Source organism: Eretmochelys imbricata, chromosome 3, assembly GCF_965152235.1.
Source record: "Eretmochelys imbricata isolate rEreImb1 chromosome 3, rEreImb1.hap1, whole genome shotgun sequence".
NCBI lineage: Eukaryota > Metazoa > Chordata > Testudines > Cheloniidae > Eretmochelys > Eretmochelys imbricata.
This window is the reverse complement of record NC_135574.1, coordinates 156,365,626-156,384,108: the sequence shown is the minus strand read 5'-3', so window position 1 is coordinate 156,384,108 and position 18,483 is coordinate 156,365,626.

Genomic DNA, 18,483 nt, shown 5'->3' with positions numbered 1-18,483 from the left:
TGCTGACTGTTCCTGATCACTTTCCTCTCATGTAAGTGCTTCAGGATTGATTCTTTGAGGACCTGCTCCATGATTTTTCCGGGGACTGAAGTGAGGCTTACTGGCCTGTAGTTCCCAGGATCCTCCTTCTTCCCTTTTTTAAAGATTGGCACTACATTAGTCTTTTTCCAGTCATCCGGGACTTCCCCCGTTCGCCACGAGTTTTCAAAGATAATGGCTAATGGCTCTGCAATCACAGCCGCCAGTTCCTTTAGCAGTCTCGGATGCAACTCATCCGGCCCCATGGACTTGTGCACGTCCAGTTTTTCTAAATAGTCCCTAACCACCTCTTTCTCCACAGAGGGCTGGCCATCTATTCCCCATGTTGTGATGCTCCCAGCAGTCTGGGAGCTGACCTTGTTCGTGAAGACAGAGGCAAAAAAAGCATTGAGTACATTAGCTTTTTCCACATCCTCCGTCACTAGGTTGCCTCCCTCATTCATTAAGGGGCCCACACTTTCCTTGGCTTTCTTCTTGTTGCCAACATACCTGAAGAAACCCATCTTGTTACTCTTAACATCTCTCGCTAGCTGCAGCTCCAGATGCGATTTGGCCCTCCTAATTTCATTCCTACATGCCCGAGCAATATTTTTATACTCTTCCCTGGTCATATGTCCAACCTTCCACTTCTTGTAAGCTTCTTTTTTATGCTTAAGATCTGCTAGGATTTCACCGTTAAGCCAAGCTGGTCGCCTGCCATACTTACTATTCTTTCGACACATCGGGATGGTTTGTCCCTGTAACCTCAACAGGGATCCTTGAAATACAGCCAGCTCTCCTGGACTCCTTTCCCCTTCATGTTAGTCCCCCAGGGGATCCTACCCATCCGTTCCCTGAGGGAGTCGAAGTCTGCTTTCCTGAAGTCCAGGGTCCGTATCCTGCTGCTTACCTTTCTTCCCTGTGTCAGGATCCTGAACTCAACCAACTCATGGTCACTGCCTCCCAGATTCCCATCCACTTTTGCTTCCCCTACTAATTCTTCCCGGTTTGTGAGCAGCAGGTCAAGAAAAGCGCCCCCCCTAGTTGGCTCCTCTAGCACTTGCACCAGGAAATTGTCCCCTACGCTTTCCAAAAACTTCCTGGATTGTCTATGCACCGCTGTATTGCTCTCCCAGCAGATATCAGGAAAATTAAAGTCACCCATGAGAACCAGGGCATGCGATCTAGTAGCTTCCGCGAGCTGCCGGAAGAAAGCCTCGTCCACCTCGTCCCCCTGGTCTGGTGGTCTATTGCAGACTCCCACCACTACATCACTCCTGTTGCTCACACTTCTAAACTTAATCCAGAGACACTCAGGTTTTTCTGCAGTATCGTACCGGAGCTCTGAGCAGTCATACTTCTCCCTTACATACAGTGCTACTCCCCCACCTTTTCTGCCCTGCCTGTCCTTCCTGACCAGTTTATAACCATCCATGACAGTACTCCAGTCATGTGAGTTATCCCACCAAGTCTCTGTTATTCCAATCACGTCATAATTCCTTGACATCACCAGGACCTCCAGTTCTCCCTGCTTGTTTCCGAGGCTTTGTGCATTCCCGGAGCTGGTCCCGGAGCCCCCTGCTTGGGCGGCCATGGGGTCAGCCACACTGGCCACCGCAGAAGCCACTGAGGACACAGAGAGTCACGGGATCCGTGACTTCCAGATCTCTGTGACAAACACAGAGTCCTTGTCATAGCCTCACCTCTGGCTGGGCCTGTTGAGGACCCACTCAGAGAGCTGAGATTATATCAAGGGCCCTTTCACGGTAATAAAGAGTCAGAAGGTCCATGGTTCTAGCACAGGGTAGTCTGACTATGCCTCCTGTTGGAGGTGATGGGGGACCCCCACCTGCCCACTCCACTGGTTTCCAACTCAAGGTCGGGAGCAGCAAGGCATTGGTTCTAGCTGCTCAAACCATGTCCCTATCTCCTCTGTAGCTTTTCCCTAGATTCTCATTCTAAGGCACCCACGCTGGAGGGCCAACTTCCCTAGCAGCTCCTTGTCAATCTGTTGAAGGGAGCTCCACTGGTGGCCACCCTACCCTTCTGCCTTGAAGCCCTTTTATCTTTACAGCTGTTTTGAGGCCCCCAGTCAGCCCCAGATGAGCAAGCAGTTTTCATTATTAACCCTGTAGGTGCCAAGGCAGCATGGGGGCTATACACCCCATGACCCCACCAAACAGCCTTCAGACATTGAATGCTTCTGGCCAGATATGTAAGATGGTTTTCAGGCTGATTCCTATTGGTTACAGCAAGGGATTGGGGAGCTGGAGAGTCCTTTTTCTGAATACAGTTGCCTCGCTGTATAACTTTCGGCAAGTTACTTCTCTTCTCTGTCTCTCAATATCCCCATTTGTAATAACTCATCCAACTTTCTTAAAAGCACTTTAAGATCCTCGATGGAAGAAGTATGCATGCAATCAGTTATCACACACAATGCCATCGCAGTTTGCATGCACGTTGATGCAGTAACAGACTCTAAGGTCCGGAAACAGGTTTTTCTTCGTTCGAAGATTTTTCATTAGTAAGGAATAGTAATAATATCTCCATGACTTACACAAAGCACCAGTAGATGGTGCTCCATCCTTGTAGGGAAGACTGCCGGTCTGCAAACACGAGCAAGGAAGTATGAGATCCCAAGAAAAATGTTTTCCCTTCGGAAATACATCTGGATGGCTGGACATTTAAAATGAAAAGGTATAAGGTATCCTGTTCCTTTTGCAGCTTAGGAAAAGTCATCTGTGCGGTGGATCAAGAGCCTGGTGATGGGCTATGGAATACAATATTGCCAAACCCCAGCGTTCATAAGGGTCAGTTCCTCCAAAATCATGATTGGCTTAAAATTCATGAGATTTTAAAAATAGTAAAGGTTGGGTCCTTTTAATTTCCTTTGGGGACTTGGGGCCTTTAGGGTCACTTCCTCCACAATGAGGGATAGAAACTTCCTTGGTTTTAAAAATGAAAGCTGCAATTCTCCCATAAAATGACCCCAGGAGCTGGGGCTTTAGGAAAAACACCGAAATAGCACAAGGTTTGCAATAAAATCGCATGAGTTGGCAACGCTGGGCCGCATTTCATTTCTGGGAGTCACCTGTTTGAATCCTGCCCACGTTGGTACTGAATGACAGTCACTGCTATAGACACTGTGAGGCAGAGCCCCATTTCCCCCATAGAGTGCTCCAGGGCTGACCTGAAGAAGGTGGTGAGATGCTAATTCCCTCCCACAACCCCCTCGGTCGGTGGCCTCCTTGCTAGATCTGCCAATGGTGCATGCGTGGCCACATGCCCATTAGGAGCTGGGCAGAGAGTGTCTAGCTGCTTGCAGGATGACTCTTTTCTTCCCAAGCTTCATGCTGCTGCACTGACTGCCCCTGAATGAAACACAGGTGCAAGCGGCAGAGATGTGGGGTGGGGCGGGGCGGTCCCTGCCACAAAGAGCTTACAGTCGAGATCGCCAAAGGGTGGGAGAACAGAGGTAGTATTAGTCTCTTTTTACAGCTGGGTAATTGAGGCTCAGGGAGATTAAGTGACTTGCTCAAGGTCGCCCAGGGAATCTATAGCAGACCCTGCAATTGAGTCCAGCTCTCAGGCGTTCAGTTCAGTGCATTAACAACAGGCTTCTTCTTTCTATCTGTAACCGAAAGCTCTTTCAGCTTCGAGTTCATCACGCTGTTACAAGCCCTGTTTTCCCATGGGCAGTATCCCCTCTCTCAAGGTTTGGCTGCATTGAACACCGCTGGTGTGGGGTATGGAGGCTATGTCTAGCTACATGCCAAAGAGAAAAGCAGGCTGCATCCAAACTGTGGTGTGTAGCTACAAGTGGCAATGAACAGCAATGGCAGAGGGGAGGCAGCAGAGAAAGGACTCCAGCCGCGGGGAAGCTGGTCTTATGTGGATATTGTCGGAGCCTTTCCCTGCTGCCTCTACCTGCCAGAGTCTTTCCCTGTGGTGGGGAGAGTCTCCAGTGCTCCCTGTGGCAGGGGAAAAACTTCAGCAGAGAGTAGCCAGAGCTTTTCCCCACGGCCTTCCTGCAGCCAGAGCCTTTCCCCTGCTGGAGCCTTTCCCCGTGGCGGGAAGGCAAGTGGGATGCTACACTGCTGAACAAGAGCAGTAGAGATGTGGGACCACAGCTTGGGTGTGTGGAGAGCTGTGAGGGCACATACACTAGGGTTCAGGTATGTCTTTACTCACCTAAGCAGTACTTCACCATCTACATTACTAGTTATACCCATGCGGGGGGCCTATGTGGGTATGTTCTCCACACGCAGCCTTAAGGAGTGTTCAGTGTAGACGTCTCTTCCATCCCTAGCACCCCCTTGATGATCCCTCACCTGAGAATGGGAGGGGCAAGGAGAGCTCATTTGAAATTACCCGTTGTTCAGCAGGGATCAGGGAAGGCCCCTCCACTCCGCCGCGCGCACAGACAGATAGACAGAGCTTATTACTTTTCTGAGATGTTGTGACACACAAGGGGGGGGAGGGAAATGTTTTTCCCAGCAAGCCGCTTTTCACAAAATGAGATGCTAAAAACGATGCTTCTTTTTGCCTCGGCTTTCTGCTGTGTCTTACACTGGATTACACCTGCGAAGGACCCTCACCAAGCTGGAAGTTCAATTTAGCAGCGCAGTCAGGATTGAGTTGTTACCCTACCTATTCCAGGGAAACAAATGTCTCCCGTTCCGGGCAAATCTTTGTTTTTCTCCGATCATCTGTGTAATGAAAGCAGCTGACATTCCACAGATGAAGGGAATAAAACCCTATAAAATACAATCTCGCTGTCCCCAGCAAGGCGACACCAGAGATTAATGCCACTTGGAATACAAAGCAAGGCCGAGGACTGCCCATGTCTGGCACTTAGATGTCTGTTGCTATCTGAGATGGGCAGAAGTTACCTGTTTAGCAATGTAGATTTTTGTTGACTGCTGATGAAATGTCTCAGATGAATGAGAATGAAGTCCCTGGTTTATCTACTGAGTAAATAACACACAGAGAGTGAGGCAGATCCTCTGATCCAGCCAAGCTGTGTTTAGTACCAAACGGAGAGTGGGTTTAAGTCACCTTTTCACTGCAGTGATCCCGAGGCTGGTCTGCTCCCTGGTGCAAGTTAAAGCGACCTGAATGATCAGCTGTTTACAGTCCAGGACATCAGAACTGTATGACGCCCCTGCAACAAAATGGTTGGGGCATCATTCTGAACCTGACCCCTACCAAGTAGGCAGTGTGGCCTAATAGATATGGTGCTAGAGTGGAAATCAGGAGCCCTGGGTTCTATTCCTATGACCTGCACCCTGGATCACCTGGGGATTTAGGCTCCTAACTTCCATTCATTTCAATAGAAGTTGATTTGTGGATCTTGGTGTTTGCCAGTCTGTAAAATGGGGTTAATGACACTGCCCTCCTTTGGGGGGTGCTTTGAGATCTATTGATGAAAAGTGTGATATAAGAAGTCAGCGCTATAATTTTTCACCAAGCTTTGCAAATATTTCCACACTCCCAGGGGACTTTCAATACAGTGTGGGCCACTTTTAGGGGGAAACATTGTGATACATTGTGGTTTCATCTAGAAACTATGTAAAACTTAGTAGCATTAGCCGAGATCTGCTTTGGGACAGGGGGGATCCTTCAAAGCAACATTCCAAGTGTGAAAACTAGAGCTCGTGAGAAAATGGAATTTTTTTCTCTGCAGAAATTTTCAATGCAAAATTTTACTTCATCAAAGCATCATTTTTCCCTTGAAAAACAATTTTGAATGAAAATTTGCAACCAGCCTGAACACAAACCCACAAGAACTAACCCCTCCTCCCACAGTAAGATTTGCCAAACTAAACATCGGTCCAAACCATAACCATAACCCCAGTCTTTGAGGGGGCCCCTGAATCTGAACCTAGGGGTAGATCCAATTTAATAATGGGCCTGTGGTGGACAATACATACCCCACCCAGCAAGACAGGCATGAAGAGGTTAATCACCTGCAGAAAGAAATAAGGAGATGTTCCTCCCCACCCAGCAGAGCTGCCAATTATGGAAGAGGAAGATGCTTCCAGGTGATGCTCATTAAGGCTTGACAAAATAAAGAGGGGATATCCCCCTCCTGTAGCTTGCTTTCTTGGGAAGATGCAGAATTTCTCTCCTTCTTGTAAGACACTGATAGGTATAAGCCAACTGTTGCTGTATGGAAGGAGAAAGGAAGTTGAGAAGGCCTAGAGCCTGTGGTGCAGGAGTTGAAACCTGTGAGTGAGACAGTGGGGATTAGAAATTTCTGATCAGTTTGCTCTGACTTTGATTGAAGAAAACTCTGATAGTACTCAGCAGGCTTCAAAGTGGTAGCTGTGTTAGTCTGTATCAGCAAAAACAACCAGGAGTCCTTGTGGCACCTTAGAGACTAACAAGCTTATTTGGGTGTAAGCTTTTGTGCTAAAACCCACTTCATCAGATGCATGGAGTGGAAAATCCAGTAGAGAGGTATAAATACACAGCATATGAAAAGACGGGAGCTGCCTTACTGAGTGGAGGGGTCAGTGCTAACAAGCCAATTCAATTAAGGTAGAAGTGGGCTATTCTCAACAGTTGACAATGGAAGGGGTGGAAATAACTTTTCTAGTGCTAATGAGGCCACTGTAATCAAGGTGGCCTATTTCAAACAGTTAACAAGAAGGTATGAATGTCAGCAGGGGGAAATTAGTTTTTTATAGTGACCCATCCACTCCCAGTCTTTAGTCAGGCCTAACTTGATGGTGTCCAGTTTGAAAATTAAATCCAGTTCTGCAGTTTCTCATTGGAGTCTGTTTTTCAAGTTTTTTTTGTTGAATTGCCACTTTTAAGTCTGTTTTTGAGTGTCTAGGGAGACTGAAGTGTTCTCCTTCTGGTTTTTGAATGTTATAATTCTTGATTTGTGTCCAATTATTCTTTTACGTAGAGACTGTCTGGTTTGGCCAATGTACCCAGCAGAGGGGCAATGCTGGCACATGATGGCATATATCACATTGGTAGATGTGAAGGTGAACAAGCCCCTGATGGTGTGGCTGATGTGATTAGGTCCTATGATGGTGTCCCCTGAATAGATATGTGGACAGAGTTGGCACCGGGGTTTGTTGCAGGGTTTGGTTCCTGGGTTAGTGTTTTGCTGTGTGGTGTGTAGTTGCTGGTGAGTATTTACTTCAGGTTGGGGGCTTGTCTGTAAGCGAGGTCTGGCCTGTCTCCCAAGGTCTGTGAGTGAGGGATCGTCCTTCAGGATAGGTTGTAGATCCTTGATGATGCGCTGGAGAGGTTTTAGTTGGGGGCTGTAACCCTAACACCTCCTGCCCCCCCCCTCTGGAAAACAAGTCTTTATTTTTTTTAACAGTAGAAATTCAGGCCTTGCCTAGTCTAAAAGACTTCAAAGCTGTGTCTGCACTAGCCTACTCCCCTTACATTTTTCCACTGGTCCAGTTGCATATAAGTGCTAGCATGATGAGGCACCAAGGGGTGCTTTAATTTCTTTAAACACCATTTTATCTAGACTTATGCTGAGTAAATGAAAGGGGAAAGGACTTCTCAACCAGACTACTTAAAATGCTTGTTTTTGTTAACACCTATTTAACCCCAATGCCTGAAGAATACTCTGGAGACATGGTTTTGCTAAAGATACAACACCCAGTTCCCTTTGTGACACTGCACCCCATATTCTTCATAGAAATATTGTTATGATATGAATATGGCCTACCTAAAATATCTTTTATGCAAGATGGGTCATGTGAGGCATCATTGAAAAGATTATGATCTACTGAATGTTTATTCAATTTGTATGCATGTATCATTTCTCTATCTTAGGTTAGGAATATTGACTATGTAACAATTACAGCTGTGTGTATTTGGGGGAATGCTTACTGGCTGGGGGGTGTTCCAGCAATCGGCCTCAATGGGCCATGAGGAAGAACAATAAGACTTGGAAGATACCAATCTCCCACCTTCCTGAGAAGCTGCCGGGGTTGCTGCTTTGACACTACAGGGACAAGTGCATGGGTCACCTGGTACTAGAACCTCATCTTGGACTTTCAGTGTTTTTCCATTAAGAGGGGGTGGGGTGGCCAAACTGGGAAACAAATTCTAGCCTTATGTAAATTCTATTTTAAGGCTGGGAAGTAAGTCAATCAGGACTCTTCTCCTTTGCCTCCCTGTCCAAGAAGGAAAATTGCTAAAAACATCTGAAGGAAAAGGAACTAAGCTGAGGGAAAGGCAAGGGCTGAGTCCAGGCTGAGACAGAGGTCTAGTCTGCAAAGAGAAATAACTGGAACTCTAAGCTACAGAAACTCTGCAACCTGCCTAGAACAACATTTAGGGTGAGAAATTACATTTTGTAACCTGTTTCTTGAGCGTATTAAGCTTAGTTTGTGTGTTTTTGTTTTGTTTGCTCAGTGATCTGCTTTGTTCTGTTTACTATCCCTTATAATCATTTAAAATTTACCTTTTGTAGTTAATAAACTTATTTTTTGTTTGTTACAAAACCCAGCTTGTGCAATTAATATCTGAGGGGGGAGGCACCAAAAATCTGTGCATATCCCCCTCCACATTGAGGGAGGGGGTGAATTTTTATGAGCTTGCACTGTGCAGATCTTTTTTTATACAGCACAAGACAATATTAATTTTGGTTTTTACTCCAAAGGAGGTGTGCATGTGAGTACTGGCCACTCCCTTTGCTAAATCCTCCCACACAGAGCTGATTTCATCTGTGCCTGCAGCTGGGTGTGGCCTTACCTGTGTGTGTGCTGGAGAAGGCTTGAGCACCAAGCACAGCAAGAACAGGGTGAGGAAACCCAGGCTGGTGGAAAGGGTGGGCTCAGTGAGACCCCAACACATCAGGTGGCACCCCAGGAGTGGGGTTCAACCTGTCTCACCCTTCAGGTGAGAGACTCTTGTTGTGCCTTCTCAGATACCCTACAGGAAATCCTGTGGCAAAACCATGGCAGGTAAGGGGTAGCTGATCCTTGTCAATTAAGGACTCTAAAATTAAACCACACTGTTTCCCACTCTTCTTAACCTTCTAGGCTTTCTGTAGACATCCCTAAAGAGTCACAAGCCCAGTTTTCTAAATCTTCTTGGCAGGTCACCTTTCAAGTGGGAGGCCACTTGCTTTTCTCAGAATGTGTTAACAGTGAAACCCATTGTAAACTTGGGTAAACTCCACCCTCCTGCTCATTTCTTTTCAATGAACTGCTATAGACCATTACCTCATCTTGGAGAGTCAGTCATTGTTGCTAACTCTTGCCATTTTATCACAAGTCTCCTGATCTCTGTGGCCTTCTCTTAAAGGCCCAGCTCTGGGCATCAGGTGATCATGTGATCAGTTTAAAAAAGTAAGCTTTTAGTCCTCCTGTTGGGGGGAACATGAACCCAAAATGCTGAAAGATCAGATGGCAAACACAAAGAACCTAAAACTTTTTGGGTTTAAAAATCATGGCTTTTTTTTCCCCCCTAAAAGCTCATGCGCTTTGGGGCTGGACTCCTGAGTTCTGAACACTTCAGGTTGGCAATGCTGATTTCATTTCCACTTCCCCATCTGTGTACATGAATGAACCAAACCCCCAGAGCTGAGCCACATTGGACAACATGGCGTCTGAAATCTGGATCGGCATTTTGTAGCTTGCATGATCCTCTGAGTGCTGAAATTGCTGAGTTTTGCACAGCTCTAGTTGCATCAAACCCAAGAAGAAAGGGATCTGCTATCAAACTCAGGAACAGGTCAGACTGTAAAGAACTTAAAGGCTAAATTTACATAGAAAATAATTTGTGCTGCAGGGAATAATCTGCTGAGTGGAGCAGCAGGGACCATTAGGTTTTTTGAAAGTTGAAAAACTAACCTGGAGAGAGAAGTCCCTAAGTTTGAGTCATGGCAGTAATTCAGAGGGGAGGCTGAGCATCTGTAGTACTCCTGCTTAAGTATTTAAGAGTATGGGCACAAACTGGAAAAATAACGGATCCGTATGATAACTTACACCAGCTGAGGAGCTGGCCCTGCATGATTTAGCCAACAAGAAGAGTCCCCTCTGGTGACCAGACTCAGTGGGCCAAACCTAATCCTGGTATAAGAGGATGAAACTGGAGGGCTCATAGGGTGGCTGGGATCTGGGGCCGAATAAAGGTTGTATGACCTACCCTAACTTTTCTATGGGAAAAGTATATTGCATCGCCATACTTCCAGCATCTGTGGGGGGGTTGGTTTTTTTTTTTTTTTTTTAAAGTCTGACCTTAATGGAGCATGTTGTGGGTGTTGGACTTAACAATACCTATTTACAAACTTCTCTCCAATGAAGTGATTTGCCTGATGTTAATTGTGTGTGTTGTGAGCCACCAGCAAGGAAGCCAGACTGGTCCCATGAAGCTTTTTGTTGTCTGTCTTTAAAACTTGGATACTACGTTGTAACCGTGCGACGAAACGTAGGTTGATCTCCTCCTGCTTGAAGTGTGTGAAAACGGCTCAAAGCTATGCTAGAAGCCTTCCTAAAACCTTTCATTCTCATGCAGGTTCTCTACTGTGCTACAACCCATTGCACCGCGCAGATAGTACAAAGCAGCTGTTACCTGGCTGCAAATGCCCTGCAGAGTTGTCAGAGGAGAACTGCCTGTTGGCATGTGTGCCAAGGCCGGGTCCTACATCTGTGAAGGGGGTGTGCTGAAGGTAAAAGGGAGGCTCAGGGAGGGGGTATGGTGTCAGGGCCTCCACCAGGAGGTCCCAACATCAGTGGCACAGCTTAGAGCAGCTGCTGGGCTGCTTAGTTGCCTCAGGGCTGGGGCCAGCCCTGAAAATCAGGACGTATATCCAACTCCTTGACGCCCTCCGCCCCGCCACCTCCCTGTGTTGAGCAGAGTTCTGACACAGAAGAGTAGCTAGCCTATTAGCCAAACCATTCGTGTGTGTGCTTACAAAACCCAGACGTTTTTCCAGACAGGATTTCAAATTTCTGTATCCCAAAAGAACTCTTCTGATTTTTCCTGACACCCACCTCTGTTTGCTGAAACTTGAAGCTGAAAAGACTACATATATTTTAAAACAAGCATTTTTAATGGCTGTCAAAATCAAGCATCTACGACAAAGATGACTATCACCTTAACGAGGGGGAATATTTACCCTCTCCATAATGCGCAAAATCTGAATGAAATTGGCTGTGGACACACCCACAGATTAATTAGATAAATGCATGCAAGCACTTTGAAGTGCGTAAGGCATTAGCTAAATGCTAACTCTTACATATAGTTTAGTTCTAGGTCTTTAGACAAACCTTAATCTGTTTTTTATAAAGAAATAACGCATTCATTTACATGAATAATCCACATTTCTTATGCAAATCCTCTTCCCTACTGCTGTTCCTCTCAGAATGATAGTCTGTGTAATTGCCACATCTATTTACTGAATCAGTTTACCCAGGGTAGCTCTGTCCATGAACATTCTTAGCCAAAGAGGCCCAAGGAGCATCAGGGGAGCCCAAGCTGAGACTCACATGCTCTCTACTCCTCTTGTTTTTGTCCTAATGAAGGATCTATGAGGGATTTGTGAGGTCCACGCAATAGCAGCAGGATTGCAGCATTTCCTCCTCCTCCCAGGGACTGCACCTGCTGCTAACTGAAGGCAACCCTCCCCTGTTTCCTACCTTGCTGCTTGCGCTAACTATAATGAGGGAAGACACTTTGAATAATAGTCCAACACCCAAAGCAAGGTTATTTTAATTGTTTTTAAAGTTGGTAATTGCCATGGAGTTTGGAAACCTTCCAGGTTTTACCGTTCTTAGATTATGCGTATGCTTGAGAGCATAATTAACTTCCCATGTGCTCGTTAGTGCAAGGAGATCAGAAACCTACATTTTGGAATGGGTTCCTCTGCATGTCTGAAATGTATATTCCTGTGAAACATCTTTTCTCCCCCCCTCCCCCCAAAGGGGGCAACCCACTCTGGCTAGAACATATTTTGCCAGCTACAGCAAAATCCTCCCAGTGCAGTTCAGTCCAGTCGGCTTGTGCTTTCCTGTTTGGATTGATCCTACCTGGAAATCCTCCTTGTCCCATATCTCTCTTTGTTTAATTGCTTATTCAGTGGAAATTATTACAGTGTCCTGCGGGCTTTATTTCAGACCTGCTAGAACGCCGATTGCCTGATTTTACCTACTTTGTTCGTATCTGTTCTCTCTGATTAAAAAAACAGCCTTTGGGACTAGCAAGTTCTAACAGTTCTGTATATTAGTGAAGTGTTTTATGATGATTATTGAAGTTTTATGGTTTTAATTTTAAAAAAAATTACACGGTTGGATTCCTAATTTTTTTTATTAGGCCTCGGTGACTCCAGATCAAATTCATGCTATTGGCAAGTTGAAAGATAATTTTATTTTTCCTAACCAGTAGCCCTGACACCTCAGCCTGGGATCTGAAATTCAAGCTGTTTCTGCCTCTAAGACAATGAGTAGTAATGGCCCTGCAATCAGAACTTAGCTGTCAGTTCTGATGAATATGCATGAGCCCAAATAGAATCCAGCTTGTCTACCATAGTGGTACTGGCTCTGCAGAGGTAAACACTTGCTTATGCCACTAAAATAAATGGATGTGATCGGGGACAGACCAACACCACCTGATTATCCCCCTCTCCTGATCACCAGCAAGAGGTGGTCGTGGTGTCTCTTTCAGGGAGCTGAGTAGTTGGGTTATAGGTGTCCGTTGCTAGCATTTTGGAGCTGATGCTTTGAGGAAAGCCAGGGTGGTGTGATCAGATGGCAGGTCACCCAGTCTTTGCATTTACACAGCTTTGATAGTATCAGACAAGAGGATGAGTGGTTAGTCTCATTTTGAATTTTTCATCTAAGAAACAAAGTGCCTCGATGAGCTTTCAGTTCCGTGCTGTGGACAGTGTGCCAGTCCATTGATCAAAGGGATAATTTGTTTTCAGCACTTACGGAGATGGCTTAAACTGGCGTCATGTGCGTTTCCTAGAGCTAGAAGCTCCTGAGCTCAAAAACCGACAGGCGTTTATACATTTCAGCTCTGCACCGAGTGTATTAGACCTGGCCATGTTCTAACCCAGGCAATTTCCAAACTGCGTGGATGGGACTGAATTCTTCTCACTGACTTATAAAGCCATGAGTGAGCTCTGCTCTCAAGCAAGATTGCACTGTTTGTTGCATGACTGCCCCCTCCCAAAAGGCTCTAGGCTTAACTTGTGCTAGGGCTGGGACTCTGCACCTCTGGGCTTAGCAGTCCATAGCCCCAGCACCTCTGGGCTTGCTGTGTCAGTTATGAATGTAAAAAAACTACTTGAGCCCTGGCACCTTTCATTACATATTAAGCACTGTCCAAGCTTATTAATCAACTGCACTTACACAGTCCATTTCATAGTGTGACTAGGGCTGAGAGTTGCTCCTGAGCAGACAGCTGTCTCAAAGCTGCCTAGCTGGCTATTTGATCTCCCGCTTTTTGGGGAGTTAGGGGGCATGACTCTCTTCCTACGTTTGCTTAAAAGTTTTTTAAAAAATTTAATTTGGGTGCTTTGTTACCTGATCTCATTAGCTTTTTTTGTCAGGCTTATGCACACATGCAAGCTTTTCCAGGAGGAAGGTGTGGGGCAAAGTCTGGAGTCCAATGGTGAAAACACTCCTAGCCACTCAAAAGAGGCATAACGCTACCCATTGCCAGCTGTGTTCACTGAAGCCTGAGTGCTCACCAGCATCAGGCCAAAGAGATGCCTGTGGAGACTGGGCTCTAAACACTACTCAGCAGCTGCACGTGGGATAGCGATAAAGGGAAAACACGCAATTCAAGATAAACATGTTTTGCTTGGTTTCTTTATTCTCCTGTCTGAATTTCATCTGTCTGAAGTGTGACTCTATTTCTGAATGTGGCTAATGGATAATCATGCAGGCAAATGAGAGACTGATGAGCTAATGCATTCAGATCAGGATGAGCTTTGATCTGAAATGTGGCTCCACTCTAATGAACATTGTTGATGTGCAGTTGGGGGGGGGTATATGCACGCCACTGTCCTCTACTGGATGGAATCAGAACTGCCCAACTGTATCATCATAAGCCCTGTACTGCTGTTAAACAAGATACTCCTTTAGCTCAAGTGTCCTTTTGGAGCAAGAGGGTCCGAGAACTGGGCACGGCTGCCAGGGGCCATGGCGTACAGCCTAATGACAACTGTGATATTGGTGGTGACAGATTCACAAGATATTGGTAGGGAGCTGCCAGCAGGGTGCTCCCCATGATAAACTGACCAGGACGTACGTGCGCTGTCTTGCAGGCATATTACACTCACTGTTGCCCTACCAGTGCTACTAGGTCCTTCCATTGGTCTGACCTGGAATAAAGCACCAGGCTTCTCAGAGGCCTGCTCCTGTGTGATGCTGAGCTCCCACACTGAAGTCAGTGAAAGCTAAAGGTAACCAGCACCAGGCACTGGGTGAGTAGCTTTGATATAAGCTGGTAACTCTGCTGTGCTAGTCTACAGGTAAATTGATAGCTGTAATGGCACATAAAGGAAAATAGATGCTGTTCACATTTTCCCCTGCTCAGCTACTGGTGACTTCCTGAGTGGCTTTAATCCTCTGGCTATTGCCCTGACTCATAGTTAAGTCTCCCAATAGCCCAACCCAGCACCTCCCAGAGCATTTGACATCCTTGACCTCTGCAAATTGCTTTTCCAGTCCTTCTGGGCAAGAAATTGCATGGAGGCTCTGTGCTTTGCTTCACCTGACTATTGCTTACTGTGGGGAAAAAAGTATCCAATCCAAAGAGGTTTGAGCATCTGGACCTGGTTATTGGTTCCACCACATCTTGAGGCACTAAGGCAACAGGCAAGACAGTTAAAAAGACACAGTCATGAATTTAAATCCCACATATGACTAACTTTAACACAGTTAGATGCAGAGGATGTTCCCCACTGGATAACTTCTTAAAACATCCCCCAGTTGCACAGTGATCTTTAAAATGAAGTGTGGTTTTGTTTTTGTTTTGTTTTTTTTCCCTTAGTCTCCTCCCATTGTTCTAAAGCCCTCGTGCAGCTCCAGTCTACTCTCGCATTCCCACCTTTGCTGGCACTGATGATCATTATCATTCCTATCACCATGACAGAGACCTACTTGGAACATGGTTAAATGACACTGGTAAAAATGCCAGTGTCTGGTCTACTTCTGACTAACCAGAGTTACAGCGGGGAGGGAGGGATATGAGAATGAACGGCACCTCAAACCTCAGTAATCAGACTACCGATGCTAAAGATTGGAAAGCTTTAATATTATCACCAAGGACTGTTTCTGGGGGATTTTTTACCTCTTCTGTGAGGGAAGTTCTTGCATTTACCTTCTACAGTGGAGGAATTCCTACATTAAGTTCTTAATTAGTTCAGTGTGAATTAGAATGAAAGCAAGAGTCCAGCTTCCAGGCCTATTAGACAATTCTGTTAATTAACCCTTGAGTGAGTTCTAATCCTCCTGACCCCATATGCATGGAACAGCCCATGTTACTGTGGAAGTCTGAGGAGATTTTCAATTAACCATCACTACTAAAGAAGATCTCTTTAATTTTTTTATGCATAGCATCACCTCATAGCTTAAACCTTTTAATTAACTGGAGGCATCATCAAGGAAAGTTTGCCAGAGAAGAATGTTCGTGATTTAATTAAAAAAGATCCTCAATAGTTAGTGGGGGAAAAAAATCTATTTGCAATTCATTCCTAATAATAGTGAAGAAAAGCCCATGAGAATTCCTCCATTTCCATCTTTGATGCATTTAATGCTAACATGTGATGTGCAGTATTGACATGACAGCTCTGGTGGAAAATAAAGCACTTTAAAGCATCAAATTTGAATCTCCAATTCAGGCAGCAGCTGTGAAACAAGCTAGAAGTCAGTTAGCCTGACAATGGAAAAGGTACTGAAAACTTTCTATACACTCAGTCTGCTAGCTCATAAACAGAAGCAATTGTTTTGTGTGATTTCTCCTTGGGGATACATATTTGGAGAATTCATTGCTCTACACAGGAGCTAACTTCTGGAAGGACTAAAATGAACCGACTCCTAGGAACAAAGAGAAATGCATTTGTATTGCATTATAAAGACACTGCCAAGGGTGAAGCTCATCTTTCTGGTGTGTATTTTTGGGCCAGTCAGCAAAGTCTCTAGGCATCTACTCTGAGACTTCCTGAAATGAAGTGGTGTTCTATGCAATACCTGCAGCAGAGCTAGTGAACTGTGCTGGAGATTTCAGTGCCTTCATCTGCAGCCCTTGATGCAGGAGTCTTTTAAGCTTCCATGTGGTTGTGGTTAGGAGCAGGCTTGAGATGTTTTTCGTTGTCTGTCTAAATCTAGGGGATTTCGATAGACATACCTTCCATTAAAAAGAAAAATCACTGAATGTGTCCAAAGTCTCTTAGATGACTTTGGAAATATCAACCATGATTTCTGCTTCACTCTAGGGTGTGGATGGTTTTTGCATGTGTGGTGTCCCCTCAGAAGAAAGGCTAATACAAAGAGCACTCTTTCATTGTGCTAGAGTACACCAGAATCTCTTGTGTCAAACTCCCACAGCTGGGAATTCTTCCTAAGGAATGAGCTCCCTAAAGGAATTAAAGGCAACTAAACTTCAACAAAGAATTAGTGTCTTTTGTTTTTAAATGGGGGATGTCCTTATGGATATCTGAGCACACCTCTGTGGCAGCAGCATCTCTCTGATGGTTGCCTAATACGGTCTCTTTTCCCTTGCTTTTAATTCTAGCAAATTTTGAGCATTCAATCTGAAATTTTCTATGTATACTCTCTGAGGTTGAGATTTAAAAGAATAATTGAAGAAGCCTGAACCATTTAGCATCAAGACAGAGGCTAGGAACAACAGGTAGTTTTCTTTATTTTTTTTTAAATTGACCTTTTTCTGAACTGGTCTGAAAACTACATTGTTTGCAGTAGGAACCTGAAACTTGGCAGGGGGTATAGTTGTGGGCTCATAGAGGTGTCTGCTGCTGTCCACTTGACAATCCAGATCTGGTCAAGTTACAAGATCTGAGGGGTGGGGGGGGGAATCACTGGCTCCTCCAACTTTTGCAAACATTCCAATTGCACTGTCCCAAACACTCCAGAGTCTTTTGCATCACCCTTAAGCAGCCACAGACAAAACCAACCATTTGCTTGTGCACTGAATTAGGAAGGGCTTCTATGGAAAGAATAGTACGTGATTCTGTAAGCAAAGATTGTATCATAAGGCATACGGACAAGGAGCCAAACTATGGTTGTGCAAGCAACCTTAATTCTGGCATTTGCTAACTTCTGATTTTGCAGCCTTAACATTATTTTAGCAATTCTTTGTATGTACTATGTAGCGCCTCATCATAAATGATCTTAAAAGGCCTTACACAGAGATTGCTCACCCACAAATAATATGCAGCCACTTCTATGGTGGAACGCAGCAGTGGTCAAGCACTATTACATAGTAGTTTAGGGCAAGAAATAGGCAGCAGTATCCAGTCGCAGTTGGAAGGTGAATTTAGGTAGGTAAAATAAGAATGTTAGTATCCTCTCCAAGTTTCATTTTAAAATCCGTCCTCATAGAGGAGGTAGTGACAAAACTAAGCCATGAGATATTGGTGTATCACTCAAGCCAACAAAACTAGTTACTAGGTCCTTTCAGGCTTTAATATGGGCCTGTTAGTTCAAGTGGCCAACTTGGTTGCAATTGCCATACTAGATCATGTAGTGGGGGTGTCACTGGGTTTAGACCTGTTGGTTTAATTGGCCTAACCCATTGTGAGTGCCTCTGACACTGTGGGCCAGATCTTCAGCAGGTGCAAACTAGTGTCATTCTGACTCCACTGGATTTTATGCCAGCCTATACTAGCCGAGAATCTGGCCCTATGATTGAGGATGTGTGCCCAGATTTCAGTCCAGCAAGTCTGCATATCAAACACGTTGCCTGGGTCTTGGGGGGGCTGCACTGATGGCTAGGCATGTTCGTTACAAGTTCAGAATGTCTCAACTGCTGTTTGTTTAAAAGATTTCATGGGCCCAGGGTAATTCCCCACTTACAATCACTTTCAAGCCCATAAGCATACTCAGTTACCTAAGTTTCTGGGGTTCCCTCTCCAGGGCCGTTGGTGAGGACACATTTTGGGGGCTTGCTAGTCTAGAGTATAATGTTGTGCAGATTTAACGTGACTTTCCTCGGAAAGCTACAGTGTAAGGGCATTTGGGTGGGAGAGGGAGCACAGAGTGTACCTTTTTCTAAATGGGTAGGCTTGTTTTGGAGCTCTTCCAGGATTTCCTCTTTCTGCAGGCCCTATAACGAATCCCTCCTCTGGCAAAGGAGGGCTGGATTCCTCTGAACTCTAACATGGAGCATGTGCCAGAACAGGCTGTTTAAAGCAACTTGAGAAGTTCTATCTCTCTCTCTCTCTCTCCTCCCAATCTGCCTCCCCCCATGTCCACTGCCTCTCAGGTCGGTTGAGTGCACAGTGCAACCAGT